Below are 18,768 nucleotides of genomic sequence, written 5' to 3'. Positions count from 1 at the left end.
TCTGTGTAGCAGAGATGAATGCGCTTTGGTCAGACATGTGCATATCATATATGATGCTGGCGGAAGCTGGTAAGATTGTGTCATTATCCACAGTGGAATAAGTACTGTATCAACATGTCCTGAAAGGTTACTCTGCCAGGAAGAAGCCATTACACCAAAAGAAATATACAAAAGCCAGATTAATGCTTGCAAATGCACACAGGAACATAGACCTTAATTTTTGGAGACCTGTCCTGTGGTTTGATAAAGATAAAATTGGACTGTTTGGTCAGAATGGCCACCGTTACGGTTGGGCAAACAGGGAGAAGTTTTGAAGCCTAAGAACACCATTTTAACTGTGAAACACAGGGGTGGCAGTATCATGTTTTGAGGTTGTTTTGCTGCAGGAGGGACTGGTGCACTCTACAAAATAGATGGCATCATGAGGAAAGAATATTATGTAGCAATACTGAAGCAACATCTCAAGACATCAGCCAGGAACGTAAAGCTTGGGTGGAAATGGGTCTCCCAAATAGACAATGACCAGAATCATACTGCCAAACTGGTTACAAAGTGGCTTAAGGATAACAAAGTCAACGTTATGGAGTGGCCATCACAAAACCCTGATCTCAATCCTATTGAAAATTTATAGGCAAAGCTGAAAAGGCCGGTGCGAGCAAGGCGACCTACAAACATGGCTCAGTTACACCAGTTCTATCAGGAGGAATGGAACCAAATTCCTACCAACTACTGTGAGAAACTTGTGGAAGGATATCCAAAACCTTTGACTCAAATCATACAGTTAAAGGGCAATGGTACCAAATACTAATGAAATGTATGTAAACTTTTGATTTTTCAGAAAGTAATAAAAATGCCTTAAAACATTTTCTCTCTCTCTCTCATTATTCTGGCATTTGGCAAATATAAATAATTTTGGTACCTAATTGACCTAAAACGGGAAAGGTTTATACTGATTTCATGTCAGATAGTGAGAAAAACATGCAGATGTGTCTTTATAGATAGTGTATGTAAACTTCTGGTTTCAACTGTTTATCCCACATTATCAGTGCCCTGTGGTGTAACTTGAAGCTCATGGGCCAGAACACAAAATGCCAGCCGCTGACGTTGGTGTAAGCGGGCTCACATAACAGTGATGTCATGTTCTGCACTGCTTACACGCTGAGATTAGTTGCCGGCATGACAGCATTGGAGTAGGATATCTGGGGAGTGGAGGGAAGGGGAGAATAATTTGTACTTTCATATATATATATATATATATATATATATATATATATATATATATATATATATATATATATATATAATATATATATATTATGCTGTGTGTGTGTCCACTAATGTAATCCGCACCGTCACATTTACAATCACGAAATTTTGCACAGACGCCTCGTGACTCAGGGAACGTCATAGACTATGTTTTGATAGGAAAATTTAACTCCGCGCTTTACAGTTACTCTCCAATATCCTGCCTCCATTAAACTGAATGAGGTGGGAGCTACAGTGGTTGCTATAGGAACAAAATAAACTGTTAGTATAAGAAGCTTATGTGTGAGGTAATAAGATGACGGTGGGGAGACGGATAGAGAGACAGAAAAAGACAGACAGACAGAGACAGCCCTGGAAAGAGACAGATGGGAAAAGAGAGAGACAGACAGTCACACATGGAAACAGACTGATACACATACAGACCGAGAGATAGAAACAGACAGAGACATAGACAGAGACAGACAAAGAAAGACACAGACAGCGAGACAGAGACTGGGAGAGAGACAGAGAGACAGTTACTATCCTGGGCAACGCCTGGGTACTACAGCTAGTTTTATATTTATATTTATATATATATATATAAATATTAATATGTATGTGTGTGTAATATATATACATACCGTGTGCAATGTGATCTGTATCAGGATTTGGCTAGGATGGGGACATATGTCAGGGTGGGGACATAGACCAGGATGGGGCCATAAAAAGGGCATAAATTGCAGGAAGATGCCATGAAGGGGACATAAATACCAGGATGGGGCCATGATGGGGACATGTATAGAAGAATGGGCCTATATATACCAGCATCTAGCCATGATGGGGCCATATTTACCAGGATGGGGGACATACTTACCAGGAAGTGGTCCAGGATGGGGGATATTAGTATAGGATGGGGGCCATTATTGCACAATGAAGGTGGGGGGGGCATCTCGTATGTTTTTATCGGATTTAGAATGCCACAATGGCCCATACATCTGACCAACATGCAGCTGGGGGGGTTGGGCCAGGCTCAAACTTTGCATAGGGCTCCATCAGACTCTAGTTATGTAACTGCTTAAACCCGACCTATATCAGTCAAATCGGCAAACCGTTTAATGTGTATGGGAGCCTCCTGACTCTCAACAACATATGATAACATGGGGGAGAATCCGGTCTTTTGGATTTCAGTTGCTGATCTTTTTTCTCCTTAGAGAACAGGATCTCTCCTGTAAAGAACATAGGAGCACTTGTCAGTGCGTTTCCATACATGGGGGAGTTGGGAGAATGCTGTCAGACAACTGTTGTCCGATGTGTATGGGAGGCTTCAGAGACTAAGCAAACATTTAAAGTATAACCAACCATCATTTTTATTTCATAAATCAATAGTGTACATGAAAATAAGCAATTTTGTAATATGTCTTGTTAGACAATGTCTTAAAACATTTTGTCTGTCTGTCTCTCATTATTCTGGCATTTAGCAAATATAAATAATTGTGGCAATCCTAATTGAACTTAAAGGGAACCTGTCAGGTGGAATATGCACCCATCTTTAGAAATACGCTTTCTAAAGATCCCTTTTTCTATGCTAGTGTATACAGGGATAGTTAGGCAGGGATTAGCAATATACACCCAGAACTGCTCGTGGTTCTGTGTGCATATTCCACCTGACTGGTTCCCTTTAAACAGGAAAGGTTTATTCTTATTTCATGGCAGATAGTGAGAAAAACATGCATGGTCCTCATGTGGATTATGTCAGACCTGCAGGGGTGTTTTGGGGGTTAATAAAGGGTTGAAAGGGGGTGTTTTTTTGTCTTTTATTTCAAATAAAGGATTTTTTCGGTGTTTGTGTTTTATTTATTTTCACTTACAGATTAGTGATGGGGGTGTCTCATAGATGCCTGCCATTAGTAATCCAGGAATTAGTGGCTGCTCTGGGCTGACATTGCCCCATACGTTACCCCGATTGCAACCCCGCAAGGGTAATTGGGATGAGCCAGGTAAAGTGCCGGGGCTGTCGCATCTAATAGATGCGGCAATTCCAGGCGGCTGCTGCCTGATCTTTTAGGCTGGGGGGCGCCCAATAACCATGGGTATCCCCAGCCTGAGAATACCAGCTCCAGCTGTTGGGCTTTATCTGTGCTGGTATCATAATATGGGGGATACCATGCCAATTTTTTAAAATTATTTTACTGTACGATATAGACCCGCCCACCGGCATCTGTATTTTGAAGCCTTACACACGCTGTCACTCAGCATAGGGGCTCGTCTGACTGCAACCAATCACAGACGCCGGTGGCAGGGGAAGCAATGTTTATGTATGAGCCTAATGAATGCCCCAGGAAGAAGATTGAGAGGCCGCGGGACCAGTGTGACAGCTGCCCTCGTGACTCGGTAAGTATGAAGCACTTGCTCATTCCCCTTTGTGCCAGGTTCTGGTTCCAATAAACTTTATATGGGGACTGTCATCTGGCCAGATAGCAGGGCTCAATCCCCTGCCTACCCCAAGTCACAGGGGATTGATCTGCCAGTCCTCCGAACGCAGGGACAAAACACAAAAATAATTGATATGTTTGATCTTTGTGGTCACCACAAAGATGCAGCCAAAAAAACCCAGCAACATACACACAGCAAAAATGAAATTTCATAGACTCTACTAGGGAAGGAATTGCATGCAGTTTTGGTATTAACACTGCATCCGAAAAATGCGGCAAAACACGCAGCGTGCACACAAGGCTTTAGATAATATATGTAAACTTCTTGTCAGGCTACCACCAGGGGGAGCTGAAGCCCTGCAGGAAAAGACACTACACAGAGCTGAATCAGCATGGAGGTGGACACACAGTGTGTGCTGGAGCACTGCCCCGCAGAGTCAGCCAGAATGCAGAGGCCATGGGGTGTGCGGGGGATGGTCAAGCAGGCCAGGTCATACACAGTACGGTGAGAAGGAAGACTGGAGGAACGAGCAAAAGCGGGGCAAAGTTAGGCCGAGGTCAGTACCAGCGGAAGCAACCGATTGGGGAGGTAGGAGAAGGGGGAACGACTGGGGCTATTGTGGGAAGGAAGGAGGTGGGACGGAACACAGACAGAGCACAGGGGAAGGACTGATCAGGAAACACTTAAAGGGACCAGCAATCACAGGCAAAGCAGTGCTAAGCTCATAGCTGGTGCTGGTTCACCAGAGATGACAGAACTTAAAGCATCCAAGCTCCGGAACGAAGGCCCGAGAGAAAGCTCCACCCCCTAGCCATGTGGACGGGGAGGTGGATCCATGACACTTCTGGTTTCAACTGTATATCTGTACAAGTGCCTCCACAACCGTATAACTACTTCCATAAGTAAAAGTGTGCTGACAGATTCCCTTTAAATCCAGTAATCTACAAACTCCGGTTTCAGTTGAAATAGATGATTCCTTTTATACTCAGGTCACTATGGACGTACTGTATCTATCAATACAAAATAGATTGGCGTTGGAAAGGTTTTATACCAATTCTGAATTTCTATCTAAAGCAAACTCACATTTAGTAATTCAATAAAGCTTATAATAAAATTAAATCTAAAACAATATGTATAAAGATTAAAAACCACAGCAAAGCTTTATTCCAGCAAAAGAAAATTATCTGTCAATTAACATAAAATGGACATAAAATATGACAGATTCATGTATAATAGAAGTTTTAACAAAAGAGTAAAGCGATGCATAAAGAGCTGATGATGGTTACTGTATACCAATTTGCTGATTGTATTTGACACCGTACACATGTTGTCTGTTGTCACTGCCTAAATGTCGGCAATTTCATTGTTGTCCACATATTGCCAGAGGTTGCTGTACTTGGACTCTCCATCAGTTCTTAAGTCACTTCCAAGCCTGTCCTTGTTCCCAGGATTCATCATGTGCGCTCCCCTCCCAGTGATATAAGACTTCAAGAACTTGAAAAACTGTATAGAATAAGGAGATAAAAATTACCAGTAATCAAACAAATGTGATCATTTTACGAAGACGTTTCTTTATTTGGGGAGAATAGATCTTCCCATAATTAATATTAGAGACATTTTTTTATTTTTTTTTTTGCCTTTCATAAGGTTTTGTTGATGCATTTTTACCTAAAAATGTCATGCAAATTTTTCCTGTCACTTAAAAACAAAGCAAATTGTGAACTTATCCTTTTTGTATTCTGGTTTACAATGATGGGAGACCTTAAAGAAGCCTTCCCATGACCTTTTTTTCCCTAAGACTAAGGACACATGGGCATTTAGCATCAGATACAAGAGCATCGGATGCGTTATGCTAATGACCCTCAGCTCCCGCTCCGCTGCGAGTGTAAGCCGAGTGTCATTTTACTGTGACCCAATCCTGTGATCGGAGCACAGATGTGGAGGAGAGGGAAGGACTAATCTCTCAAACTCCTCCATTATCAGCTGATTCGATTATTGCACCGCTTTCTGGTGTAATACGAGTGCAGTGCGACGATTATCTCGCACTCATAGACTTGTATGGGTGCGAGTGTCCACCCGCACCTGTTTTCTTGGTCCTACTAGGGCTGAGAAAAAAAAAATCTCACATGGGAGTGATCCTATAGAGCAGGGGTCTCAAACTCTGCTGGGTATAAGGACCACACAAAGCAAAAAAAATCATTTAGGGGGGCCACATTCTTTTCAGGACAAAGTGACAGTTATCGGTACCATATTTTTTTCTATACACCCTTTAGATCACTGTTTTTGAGCTTTTTTCGTTTGTTTATTGTAACAAATGTACAGTTTTTTTAGTGTGTGTGTGTGAGATATATATATATATATATATATATATATATATTAATGTGTATATATAATATTGCTAACAAAAAATCATCATTTATTTTGTTTTTTTTTTTTCTTTTTTTCATTTTATCCCGTTTTTGTAAGTAATATAGTTTTACAATTAGCAACATATAATAATTTTGGCCAACATCTTTTGTAATGTTCTCATCCTGGTCCTCATCTTTTAGTACTGTCCCACATGCTGTTCCGCTTCTTGTAGCAATGTACACCATCCTGCTTCCTATTCTGTAGTAATGTGCCCATCCTCGTCCCCTTGTAGTAATGTGCTCCTCCTTCTTTCCATCTTGTAGTAATGTGACCCATCCTTGTCCACATCCTGTAGTAATATCCTCATTCTGGTCCTCATCCTTTAGTAATGTGCCCCATCCTTGTCCCCCATTCTGTAGTAATGTGTCCATCCTTGTCCCCAATCTTGTATTAATGAGTCATTCCTGGTCCTCATCCTGTAGAAATATGCCCATCATTGTCCTCATCCTGCAGTGATGTGTCCATCCTTGTCCCCCATCCTGCAGTAATGTGTCCATCCTTGTCCCCCATCTTGTATTAATGAGTCATTCCTGGTCCTCATCCTGTAGTAATGTGCCCATCCTTGTTCCCATCCTGTAGTATTGTGCCCCATCTTTGTGCCCTATGCTGCAGTAATGTTCCGAAAATAACAAAGATCATAACTGTTCTATGTAAATGAAACCTAATAAAAACAGATTTACATATAACATAACATTTGCATCAATGGAAGCATAAATGAATGACCACTTCTCTAATACATTAGATCCGTTCTATAGTTGACGTCCAATGTATTCAAATTCCAAACAAGTTTCAATCATCCGTTTTTTCTTCCAATCCTGTGATAGGTTTATTCACCCTTTCCATTTCTCTCTAATATAAATATATTAGATCCTTTTTGTAATTGAAGCCCACTTGTATGCGAGTTTTCACTACAAACCGCAATCTAATTTGACAGAGGAAAAATATAAAGTCATCAATCTATCCAGAATAATCCACACATCCTTGTCGAACAGTCAGATAAAGGAGGATCTGTTGTTATACTGGACCATACACTGTATGAAAGGGGGATGACAAATATGCTCAATTACAAATGTACAGTCATGGCCAAAAGTTTTGAGAACGACACCAAAATGATATTTTCACATGATCTGTTGCCCTCTGATTTTTAATTGTGTTTGTCTGATGTTTACATCACATACAGAAATATAATTGCAATCATATTATGAGTACTAAAAGGTTATATTGACAGAATGAGTTAATGCAGCAAGTCAATATTTGCAGTGTTGACCCTTCTTCTTCAGGACCTCTGCAATTCTCCCTGGCATGCTCTCAATCAACTTCTGGACCAAATCCTGACTGATAGCTGTCCATTCTTGCATAAGCAATGCTTGCATTTTGCCAGAATTTGTTGGTTTTTGTTTGTCCACCCGTCTCTTGATGATTGCTCACAAGTTCTCAATGGGATTAAGATCTGGGGAGTTTCCAGGCCATGGACCCAAAATTTCTATGTTTTGTTCCATGAGCCATTTAGTGATCACCTTTGCTTTATGGCAAGGTGCTCCATCATGCTGGAAAAGGCATTGTTGGGCGCCAAACTGCTCTTGGACAGTTGGGAGAAGTTGCTCTTGCAGGACATTCTGGTACCATTCTTTATTCATAACTGTGTTTTTAGGCAAGACTGTGAGTGAGCCGATTCCCTTGGCTGAGAAGCAACCCCACACATGAATCGTTTCAGGATGCTTAACAGTTGGCATGAGACAAGACTGGTGGTAGCGCTCAACTCTTCTTCTCCTAATAAGCTGTTTTCCAGATGTCCCAAACAATCGAAAAGGGGATTCATCTGAGAAAATGACTTTACCCCAGTCCTCAGCAGTCCAATCCCTGTAACTTTTGCAGAATATCAGTCGGTCCCTGATGTTTTTTCTAGAGAAAAGTGGCTTCTTTGCTGCCCTCCTTGAAACCAGGCCTTGCTCAAGCAGTCTCCGCCTCACAATGCGTGCAGAAGCACTCACACCAGCCTGCTGCCATTGCTGAGCTAGCTCGGCACTGCTGGTAGTCCGATCCCGCAGCTGAAACAGTTTTAAGATACGGTCCTTGCGTTTGCTGGTCCTTCTTGGGCGCCCAGGAGCCTTTTTGGCAACAATGGAAGCTCTCTCCTTGAAGTTCTTGATGATGCGATAGATTGTTGACTGAGGTGCAATCTTTGTAGCTGCGATACTCTTCCCTGTTAGGCCATTTTTGTGCAGAGCAATGATGGCTGCACATGTTTCTTTAGAGATAACCATGGTTAACTGAAGAGAAACAATGATACCAAGCGCCAGCCTCCTTTTAAAGTGTCCAGTGGTGTCATTCTTACTTAATCATGACTGATCGCCAGCCCTGTCCTCATCAACACCCACACCTGTGTTAATGGAACAATCACTAAAACAATGTTAGCTGCTCCTTTTTAAGGCAGGAATGCAATGATGTTGAAATGTGTTTTGGGGGTTGAAGTTCATTTTCTTAGCCAATATTGACTTTGCAAGTAATTGCTGTTAAGCTGATCACTCTTTATGACATTCTGGAGTATATGCAAATTGCCATTAGAAAAACTTAAGCAGTAAACTTTGTAAAAAATAATATTTGTAGCATTCTCAAAACTTTTGGCCATGACTGTATCAAAAATTGTCTGTGGATCCTACACCAATAATGAATGAAACATTTAATGTGGATTTTGGAATTGGAATGTCCCTAGATATTTTGAATAGCAAACAATCCGAATGTTTTACCGTTTAGAACCCTTATACGGGCTTTACACGAGACGACTGATCGTGCGATGCATCGTCGGGGTCACGGTTTTCGTGACGCACATCCGGCATCGTACAAGTCGTCGTCTCGTGTAACACCTCCTAGCGACGCAGTATCGCTCACAAATCATGAGTCGTGTACTCGTCGCTAGGTTTCATAAAATTGCTTAATTAAAATGGCGCCGGTTGTTCGTTTCCGTGGCATCACACGTTGCTTACTGCCTCCCACGGCACCCGACAGCTTAATGGAAGGAAGGAGGTGGGCGGGATGTTTACATCCCGCTCATCTCCGCCCCTCCGCTTCTATTGGCCGACTGCCGTGTGACGTCGCTGTGACGCCGAACGTCCCTCCCACTCCAGGAAGTGGACGTTCGTCGCCCACAGCGAGGTTGTCCGGAAGGTAAGTACGTGTGACGGGGGTTAAACGAGTTTGTGCACCACGGGCAATTAAGGCAATTAATTGCCCGTGGCGCAAAAACGACGAGGGCGGGTACGATCGATCGTGATATCGCACAATCGGTCGTCCCGTGTAAAGCAGACTTTACACCTATTTTCCAGGCATTACTAAAGACATGTAAAGATGTTTTCCCACCACCTTTTCAGCCAATAGCTGTGCGTATAGGTTCTGTGAATGAACATATTTCTACCTGGCTAGATGATATATTACAACCAATTAGTAATAACCATGTCTTTTTATATCAAGGACACTAAAGATCTTCTAACGGTACGGAGACTTCAGTGGGAGGAAAAGGGCACATGGGTCACCTACGATGTTTGTCCTTAGATTCCTCTTTACTCTAGCACCTCTCATTAGATGCTTTATCCTATCATTTGACCAAAAATAATTTTCTGGATGAGGTTATCTGTATTCTAAGTGTTACCAAATATCTATTTGCAAATAAGTTTTCCATGTCTGTTAATATATTTTACATTCAAACAGAAGGCTGTTCCATGGGTCCAGAGTCTCGCCCTTGTTGGCCAATCTTTGTGTCATGGTGGGAGCACGTGTCTATATACGACTATCAATCCATTTGTTGCTGTTATGTGCACATGTGGAAAATAAAGTAAACTAAGGTCTAACTCAAAACTACTATTACACTGACCCACCCGGTTCTTGTACAGACTAGAGTCTAAGCTGCACAGTCCCTAAAGACCCCTGCGCTGACTGAAAAAAAAAACCCCAAACAGGTGACTAAGATGAACCACTCAGACCTTTGCTTCCTAAATGGCCATCAAGGATATAATGTACCTCCTTAAGATTCCGGGGGAAGGTGCAGAGTAAAAGACAAGGTAAACCAAAAATAACAATCTGCCAGGAAAAGCAGTCAGGCTGCAGTTCCAAGCATGGTCCAATTCAGAAATATCAACAGCGTGAAATGCAAACCTGGGGAAGTGTAAAATAATTATACCCGCTGGGTGAGAGGACGGACTAAATTAAAGCATTGGAAACACTTGTTGACAGAAAGGTAATGAACACAAACAAAATGTTCAGAACCAAAACAGTGACTGTGGATCAGTGGAGCGAGAAACGAACCACAGCACAGGAGACTGCCGGATCAAATCCATGGCATGACAGTTAAACACATCAGATGGTATGGTCATTATGTAGATGACGTTTTGCTTATTTGTTGTGGCGATAAGAATTCTGCCTCTGATTTTGACAAATACATGAATCCTAATACTTTAAATCTAAAATTCATTACCCATCAATATATCATTCACGTCACATTTTTTAATATTTTAATTCCATGGCAACTCAATACTGGGGTTATTGAAAATGAGTTATACAGAAAACCCATCAGTGTGAACACTTTCCTTCATGCCAAAAGCAATCATCCAAAGCACATTATCCTAAATCTTCCAATGGATTAATTTATTAGGCTAAACGGGCTTGTTCAGATAACATGACTTATGATAGAGAATCCAATATCATCAATACTAGGTTGGAACGGTAGCCCTTAAAAGGAACTGACAAAAATAGTACAATAATTTTCTCCATGCCCTATAGCACTGATTTTGCTAGAATTAAACAATGTGTATTTCAGCTCCTTCCCATTTTATACCAGAATGACATCCTATAAAAAATACTAGCTGATGGTGTTTTTGGTATAGCACGTCGTAGGGTTTCTATTGGCCACATGATTTCGCCCAGCTTGTACAATTGTTCCAGAAATTCCAATAGTATGGGGTTGACCAGAAAAAAGGTTTATTTTTCCCTGTGCTAATTCCAAATGCAACATGTGCAGATTTGCCAACAAAAATAATTGCTTTTCTTCTTGTGCTACCAACAAAAAATATTAAATCAAATCCTTTATCTATTGCAATTGCACTTATATAGTTTTTGTTTCACGATATGCAATAAACAATATGTTGGCTGTACCTGCAGGAAACAAACGTATTTCAGAACACATACAGAGTTCACAACCATAAAATGCCCTCCAGCAAAAAAATGTTGTCAGGGGTTTCCCATTTGTTTTCTTAAAGTCCATCCAGGTAATTGATCTCATTTGTAATTTATAGCTATATTAGGGGTGAATAAACTTATTTGTGGTGGCGATTGAAAGACTGAAGCTCATTTGGATCTTCACTATGGAAATTTGCATATCGTTGGGCTTCAACTATAAAATGGATCTAATATATTAAAGAGGTAATCATTCATTTATGCTTCCACTGATGTGCAATCTGTTTTAATTATGTTTGATGTACATAGATCAAATTTGTTCTTTTTTTTTTTCTTTGCTCACCCTCCCCACCCCCTTTTCCTTTTCTTCTCCCCTTCTCCTGTCTGTAAATTTGTTTCGACTTGCTGCTATTCAACATGGTTATGAATAAGAACTAGGCAGTTTGAAACGCGTCATCCATGTGACCATCATGGTTTTTTGCACTCAGCACTATTCACTTTGTTTTTATTGGACTTTCAATAAACTTGGAATTTTTTTTATACTTAGATCAATTGATTTACCTTTTCCCATTTCCATGTTTTACCGAGAGCTAAGCTGGGGTTTCATCCATGTGTTCCTTAACCATTTCTTAAAATAGAAGCTGTCAATTGATAATTAGACCATTCTTGTTTTTACAAGCAATTTCCAATTAAATCTGTTTTTGAAAATGGGAATAAATATTTAAAATTTTGGCGTTTTTTTTTTTTTCAAATTTTTTTTTTTTAACTATCTATTATGCTCTGATGGGGAACTATATATAGAGCTCATGCATATGGACGACAATCTAGCAGCAAGTTTACTAGTCCTCTAGTGATAATATTTTCCTAATAAAACATTGATTTTTTTTTTATGAACTACACTAATCAGTTCAGTAAGTAACACATCACTGGCATCAGGATTTCTGCCTCTACGTTATGCTGTTGTTAGACTAGGTGACAAAAACCTGGTGCCAAATTCTCTTTAATGATAGCTAATTATACAATTTGTTATTTCTGTACATAATTACATACAATATATCACAAGTAAAAATTTTATTGTGTTGTACCTTTTCATGGTACAACACTTTGATATGGTCACTTTGATACAATGTAAATTAGTCAGTGAGCAACTTGCATAACAGTGTAAATTTGGTGTTCCCTTTAAATAACTCAGCACACAGCCAATAATGTCAAAACCACTGGTAACAAAAGTGAGTACACCCCTAAGTGACAATGGGCAAAATGTGCCCAAAGTGTCAATATTCTGTGTAGGCACCATTATTTTCTAGTACTGCTTAGACTCTCTTGAGTATGGAGTTTCCTATGCTTCATAGGAGCCACTGGAATCCTCCTCTACTCCTTCATGACGACATCACGAAGCTGGTGAATGTTAGAGACCTTGCACTCCTCCACCTTCTGTTTTGAGGAGGCTTCATAAATGCTCAATAAGGTTTAGGTCTGGAGATATGCTTGGCCAGTCCAGAACCTTTACCCACATTTTTTTTTTGTTTTAATTTTTTGTTTTTGTTGTTGTTTTTTTTTTTAGCAAGGTAGTGGTCATCTTGGAGTTGTTATTGTGTGGTAATATGAGGAGCGGATATCATGCCCTGCTTTAGTATGTTACAATACATGTTTGCATTCATGATTCCCTCAATGAACTGCAGCACTCATGCAGCCCCAAACCATGAAACTCACCAACATGCTTCACTGAAGGTAAGAAACACTTTTCTTTGTACTACTCACCTGTTTGTTGCCACACACGCTTGACACCATCTGAACTAAATAATTTTATCTTGTTCTCCTCAGACCATAGGACATGGTTTGAGTAATCCATGTCCTTAGTCTGCTTGTCTGCAGCAAACTGTTTGCAGGCGTTCTTGTGCATCATCTTTAGAAGAGGCTTCCTTCTGGGATGACAGCCATTCAGACCAATTTGATGCAGTGTGTGGCGTAAGGTCTGAGTACTGACAAGCTAACTTTTCCCTACCCATTTAACCTCTGTAGCAATGCTGGCAGTGCTCATTCATCTATTTTAAGAAGACAACCTCTGGATATGACGTTGAGCACTTGCACTCAACCTCTGGTCGACCATGGCGAGAACTGTTCTGTGTGGGACCTGTCTTGTTAAACCGCTGCATGGCTTTGGCCACCATTCTGCAGCTCACTTTCAGAGTTTTGGCAATCTTCTTATAACCTAGGTCATCTCTATATAGAGCAACAATTCTTTTTTTCAGATCCTCAGAGAATTCTTTGCCAGTTAGGTGCCATCTTGAATTTCCAGTGATCAGTATGAAAGAGTCTGTCACGCAGTGCCTATCGGGATTCCATCAGGTATATGGTAACCCCCGGCGAGTGCGGCAACACACAGGGTTCACTGGGAACGCAATACAACCGTGGGCCCTGGCGTTAAAGAAAGGGGAGCAGGGTCACCTCCTAAACTCACCTTAGGCTAATCCCTGCATTCCCTAATGTCCCTGTCCTGTTGCCGATCACATGGCTATCCCTGTTTTCCCTGGACTCAGCCCTGTCTAGTGAGCAGGGCAGTGGAAACACTAGTCCCGTTCTAGGGTAAAGACACAGAGAGGATTAGACAGACAGGGATAAAATAAACAGCAATCATACAAAGCACACAGCAGGAGAAAATAATGAGGAATGGACAAGTGAGGCAAAACCAAAAAGGAACAGAGTCTGGAAAACCACAACTCCACTTTTAAACAGCAAACTCCAGCAAAGGCGCTCTGAATGACTTCCTGGTCCCCAGCTCACAGGTTATCTCCAAAGGTAAGCTAAACAGGCTGTCACCAGCAATTACCTGGACTGAGGGAGGCATCTTTGTAGCAGAGGTAGTTAGCAATACAGAACAGCTGGCTATAGCTTTCATCCAGAGTTTAGGAGAGCAGAGAAACTACTTAACTTTAGCAGTAATGGATAAAGGAGAATCTGCACAGCAAGCAGTATTAACCTGATCAAGTGTGTATGTAGCCATGCCATCTCCTGACACCAGAAATATGAGGCACTGCTCTCCATCATGGTACCCTCGTGATAGTGTGTGAGCGATAACTCCAAATGTAACACACTTGATCCCCATTCACACCTAAGACCGTGTAACACTATTGAGTCACATGACACTGGAGGAGGAGGAAATGGTACTTGGGCACAATTTGTCCATTTTCACTCAGGGGTGTACTCACTTTTGCCACTGGTTTAGACACTAATGGCTGTAAATTATTTAGAGGGTACACAAAATTTACACTGTTATACAAGCTGTACACTGACTTATTTTCATTGTATTAAAATGTCATATCTTCAGTGTTGTTCCATGAAAAGATATAATAAAACATTTCCAAAAATCTGAGGGGTGTAATCACTTTTTTGATCCTCAATAATGAAATACTTCCCATTAATATAGTGCTCTCCATTGAGCACTACTTCAGGGTTTCTGTCGTAATCCTCGAAAAACTATGTTCCAACTGCAACTGGAATCCTGATGTATCATTGTGGATACTATCTGGCCTTCAACCTGGCGGTATTTGCCCCTTAGTTTTATTTATTTATTTATTTATTTATTTATTTATTTATTTTTTTGCATCTCTGGAGAAGACAATTAGTGGCAGGACAGAGGCGAATGTTCATAGCCATTCGCTTGAATCAAAACAACAGTTACTACGGTATGTTGGGGGTCCAGAATACAGTTTTTGGGAATTCCGATAGAAACCCCAATCTAGTGCTCAACGGAGAACGCTAAATAAAATGTTGCTAATCAGTGACAGCACCCAAGAGTTTTCAAAATCAGGACAATCATTATTACATTTGTGCCTTTTTTTTTTTTTTTTTTTTTTTTTTATTTGCGTCTAATTCGCAAAACAGATCGAAGACTAAAATACAAATAATTTTTTACTGTGCACAAAATTCATGAACCGTATGCACCATTTTTAAAGAATTTGGTGCTAAACACGGCAACAAGTACCCCAAGTCAAAAAGAAGTAGTACAAAACAAACCAAAACATAATTGATGAATCAGTTCTAAAGTATATTTTTAAAAAAATTTCAGAATTTTGCATAAAGGCCGCTTTACATGCTGCGATCTCACTAGCGAGATCGCTAGTGTGCATACCCGCTCCAATCGTTTGTGCGTCACGGGCAAATCGCTATCCGCGGCGCACAAAATTGCACGGACCCGTCACACTACTTACCTGCCTAGCGACGTCGCTGTGACCGGCGCACCGCCTCCTTTCTAAGGGGGCGGTTCGTTCGACGTCACAGCAACGTCACTAAGCGGCCACCCAATCAAAGCGGAGGGGCGGAGATGAGCGGAACGAACATCCCGCCCACCTCCTTCCTTCCTCATTGTGGCCGGCCGCAGGTAAGGTGAGGTTCCTCCTTCCTGCGGTGTCACACATCGCGATGTGTGCTGCCGCAGGAACGACGAACAACATCGTACCTGCAGCAGAAACGATAATTGAGAATAGGGGGGCATGTTACCAATTTAGCGATTTTGAATGTTTTTGCGACGATTTAAAATCGCTCATAGGTGTCACACGCAACGACATCGCTAAAGCGGCCGGATGTGTGTCACAAATTCCGTGACCCCAACAACATCGCTTTAGCGGCCTTAAGGCAATGCTTTACCTATATTATAGCTTTTATATTACAAAGTAGCCTCTATAAGCTGATTCTGGGGGACTGTTACTCACAGCATATGTTAGTTATCTTTTAAGTATTAGATCTTATATTGTATCATATATATCATATATAGCATGTTTGACACATTTACATAGCTCAACCAACATCTTCATTTCAATGGGCTTCTCAGTTAACTACACATACAGTAGTGATTTCTAACATCAGTTCTCGTCGTTCATTTTGTATTAAAGAGAATCTGTCACCAGGTTTTTGCCACCTAATCTGAGGCAGCATAATGTAGGGGCAGAGATCCTGATTCCAGTGATGTCACTTACTGGGCTGCTTAGTGTAGTTTTGATGAAATCACTGTTTAATCAGCAGTAGATTATCATTAGAGGACTACTTGGTGTGCTGCCAGGTAGTCCAGCATATTCATGAGCTCTGTATAACTGCTAGATCTGCAGCAGAGAAAACATTGATTTTATCAAAATGACAGAAATCAGCCCAGTAAGTGACACATTGCTGGAATCAGGGTCTCTGTCTCTACATTATGCTGCTCTCAGATGGTGGAGCAAAAACCTGGTGACCGATTCGCTTTAAGTAAGGGCATAAAAAATTAACTGTATTAACCCTTTCAGTGATTTGTTAGCCTAGTTCATTACATTTATTGTTCTCTACTGCAGACTTTTCTGCTTTTTTATTCTAGTCATGGTCTTTTCTTCTACAGTGTATGAATACAAGGCATAACAAAAGATATATTACCAAATCTCTGTTGTATGGATTCCCCAGTGATTTCCATTCTCTTTCTTGGGAGGACTGAGCAGCTATGCTTCCAATAAGTAGAGATAGTATATAGACTGCTACGACATGGGTTTCTTTCATCCTATTAAAATATGGAAAATAATATATAGATATATGAATTCAATATATGACCTGAAATGCAGAGAAGTAAAACACATGTAGATTTCATATACATAGTTCCCTGACTAATAGACGAGAATCCCTCTTACCTTCTGAAATCCGCGGCTGTGCCTGTGTCCACCTCTGCCTCCTTGTCATCCGCTCTGCAGAGTGACAGCCAGATTCACTGACTCAATTTATATGTCTTAATGACAATCCGCTTCCCACACTGAAGTTGTGTGCAGATGAGCAGGATCAGTTGACCTGCTTTGTTCACCCACAAATGGAGCGGCAATTAGAGCCCCTTTGAGAATATTTTTCATGAGTAAGAGGAATAAAAAAAACGAATAAGCTCAGGAATAAAGCTTAAGTCTTCTGAACTGTCTCATAACATTTTGAGAGGCCACTCGTGTTTGGAGTGGTGCTTCACACTTGCGTCATAGATGCTCTCTTGAGAGATGTGTCTTTAAAGGGAACCTGTCATCAGAAATTTCGCCCAAAAGCTAAAAGATTCCCCCTCTGCAGCTCCTGGGCTGCATTCTAGGAAGATCCCTGTTATTATTGTGCCCCATGTGAGACCAAAATAAAGCCTTTATAAAGTTCTACCTTTTTGTATGCAGCTTCTGTAAATCCGTCCCGGGGGCGGGCTCTCTGCCGTCCGTTATTCTGCCCCCTGGTCCTGTATGCCGCCCCCATCGCTCCTTTCCATATCTGATGCACCGCCCACTGCTCCAGCCATCCCCGCGCATGCCCAGTGCCAGTCTCACAGGACTGAGCAGTTTGACCGCTGGTGACATGTGCGCAGACAAGTGATTATGGACGGGACTGTGACTGTTATCAGCAAGTACCCGGCCATAATCTCTTGAGCGCGCAAACCTCTCCAGCGGTCAGACACACTGTGCTCAGGGTAGTGCTAGACTGTATGGGCTGCTTCCAGGGATGACGTCCCTTTGTCATGTGATAGGGGCGTGTTCAAAATACTATCACATGACAAAGGGACGTCATCCCTGAAAGCAGCCCATACAGTCTAGCACTACCCTGAGCACAGTGTGTCTGACCGCTGGAGAGGTTTGCGCGCTCAAGAGATTATGGCCGGGTACTTGCTGATAACAGTCACAGTCCCGTCCATAATCACTTGCCTGCGCACACGTCACCAGCGGTCAAACTGCTCAGTCCTGTGAGACTGGCACTGGGCATGCGCGGGGATGGCTGGAGCAGTGGGCGGTGCATCAGATATGGAAAGGAGCGATGGGGGCGGCATACAGGACCAGGAGGCAGAATAACGGACGGCAGAGAGCCCGCCCCCGGGACGAATTTACAGAAGCTGCATACAAAAAGGTAGAACTTTATAAAGGCTTTATTTTGGTCTCACATGGGGCACAATAATAACAGGGATCTTCCTAGAATGCAGCCCAGGAGCTGCAGAGGGGGAATCTTTTAGCTTTTGGGCGAAATTTCTGATGACAGGTTCCCTTTAAACTTTGTGTCATTTCAATAATTTTTCATGTAAGGGAAATGTGTATTTTTAACTTTAACACTTATTGTGCTGCTTCTGATATCAATCCATGGAGAGATTGCAAAATACTAGAATATATCATATTAGAACAATTATGTAACAAATAATCCTGAAACTAGAATATATTTAATATTTTTTTATCCATACATTATATGAAATTTGCTAATGTACTTACTGTTTATTTAAAAAAAAAAAAGTGAAATATGTAGACCAGAGGTGGGCAATTAAATTTCCTGAAGGTCCACATGAGACTGACTGTTGTGAAGGCTGAACCAATAGGCTGAAATTAGTTTTGCTCAATATTAATATTAAAGGGAACCTGTCAGCAGACATTTCGCCCAAAACCTAAAAGATTCCCCCTCTGCAGCTCCTGGGCTGCATTCTAGAAAGGTCCCTGTTATTATTGTGCCCCCTTTCTGACCAAAATAAAGACTTTATAAATGGTACCTTTTTGTATT

General features: G+C 41.3%; 1 protein-coding gene and 1 long non-coding RNA gene across 2 annotated transcripts in view; one reads left to right on the top strand and one right to left on the bottom strand.

The window, feature by feature from the left end:
* Nucleotides 1-18,768, top strand: part of BTD (biotinidase) — a 93,827-nt gene that overhangs the window by 28,936 nt on the left and 46,123 nt on the right. The window lies entirely within an intron of this gene.
* Nucleotides 2,613-17,013, bottom strand: LOC142244452 (uncharacterized). Its single transcript, XR_012724551.1, has 3 exons — nt 16,905-17,013; nt 16,657-16,777; nt 2,613-5,181 (listed from the first exon to the last, which is right to left on the bottom strand). It is a non-coding gene; the product is annotated as an uncharacterized LOC142244452 (long non-coding RNA).

Source organism: Anomaloglossus baeobatrachus, chromosome 6 (assembly GCF_048569485.1).
Source record: "Anomaloglossus baeobatrachus isolate aAnoBae1 chromosome 6, aAnoBae1.hap1, whole genome shotgun sequence".
Lineage (NCBI taxonomy): Eukaryota > Metazoa > Chordata > Amphibia > Anura > Aromobatidae > Anomaloglossus > Anomaloglossus baeobatrachus.
Note: the sequence above shows the minus strand (reverse complement) of the source record. Positions and strands in the feature narration are given on the sequence as shown.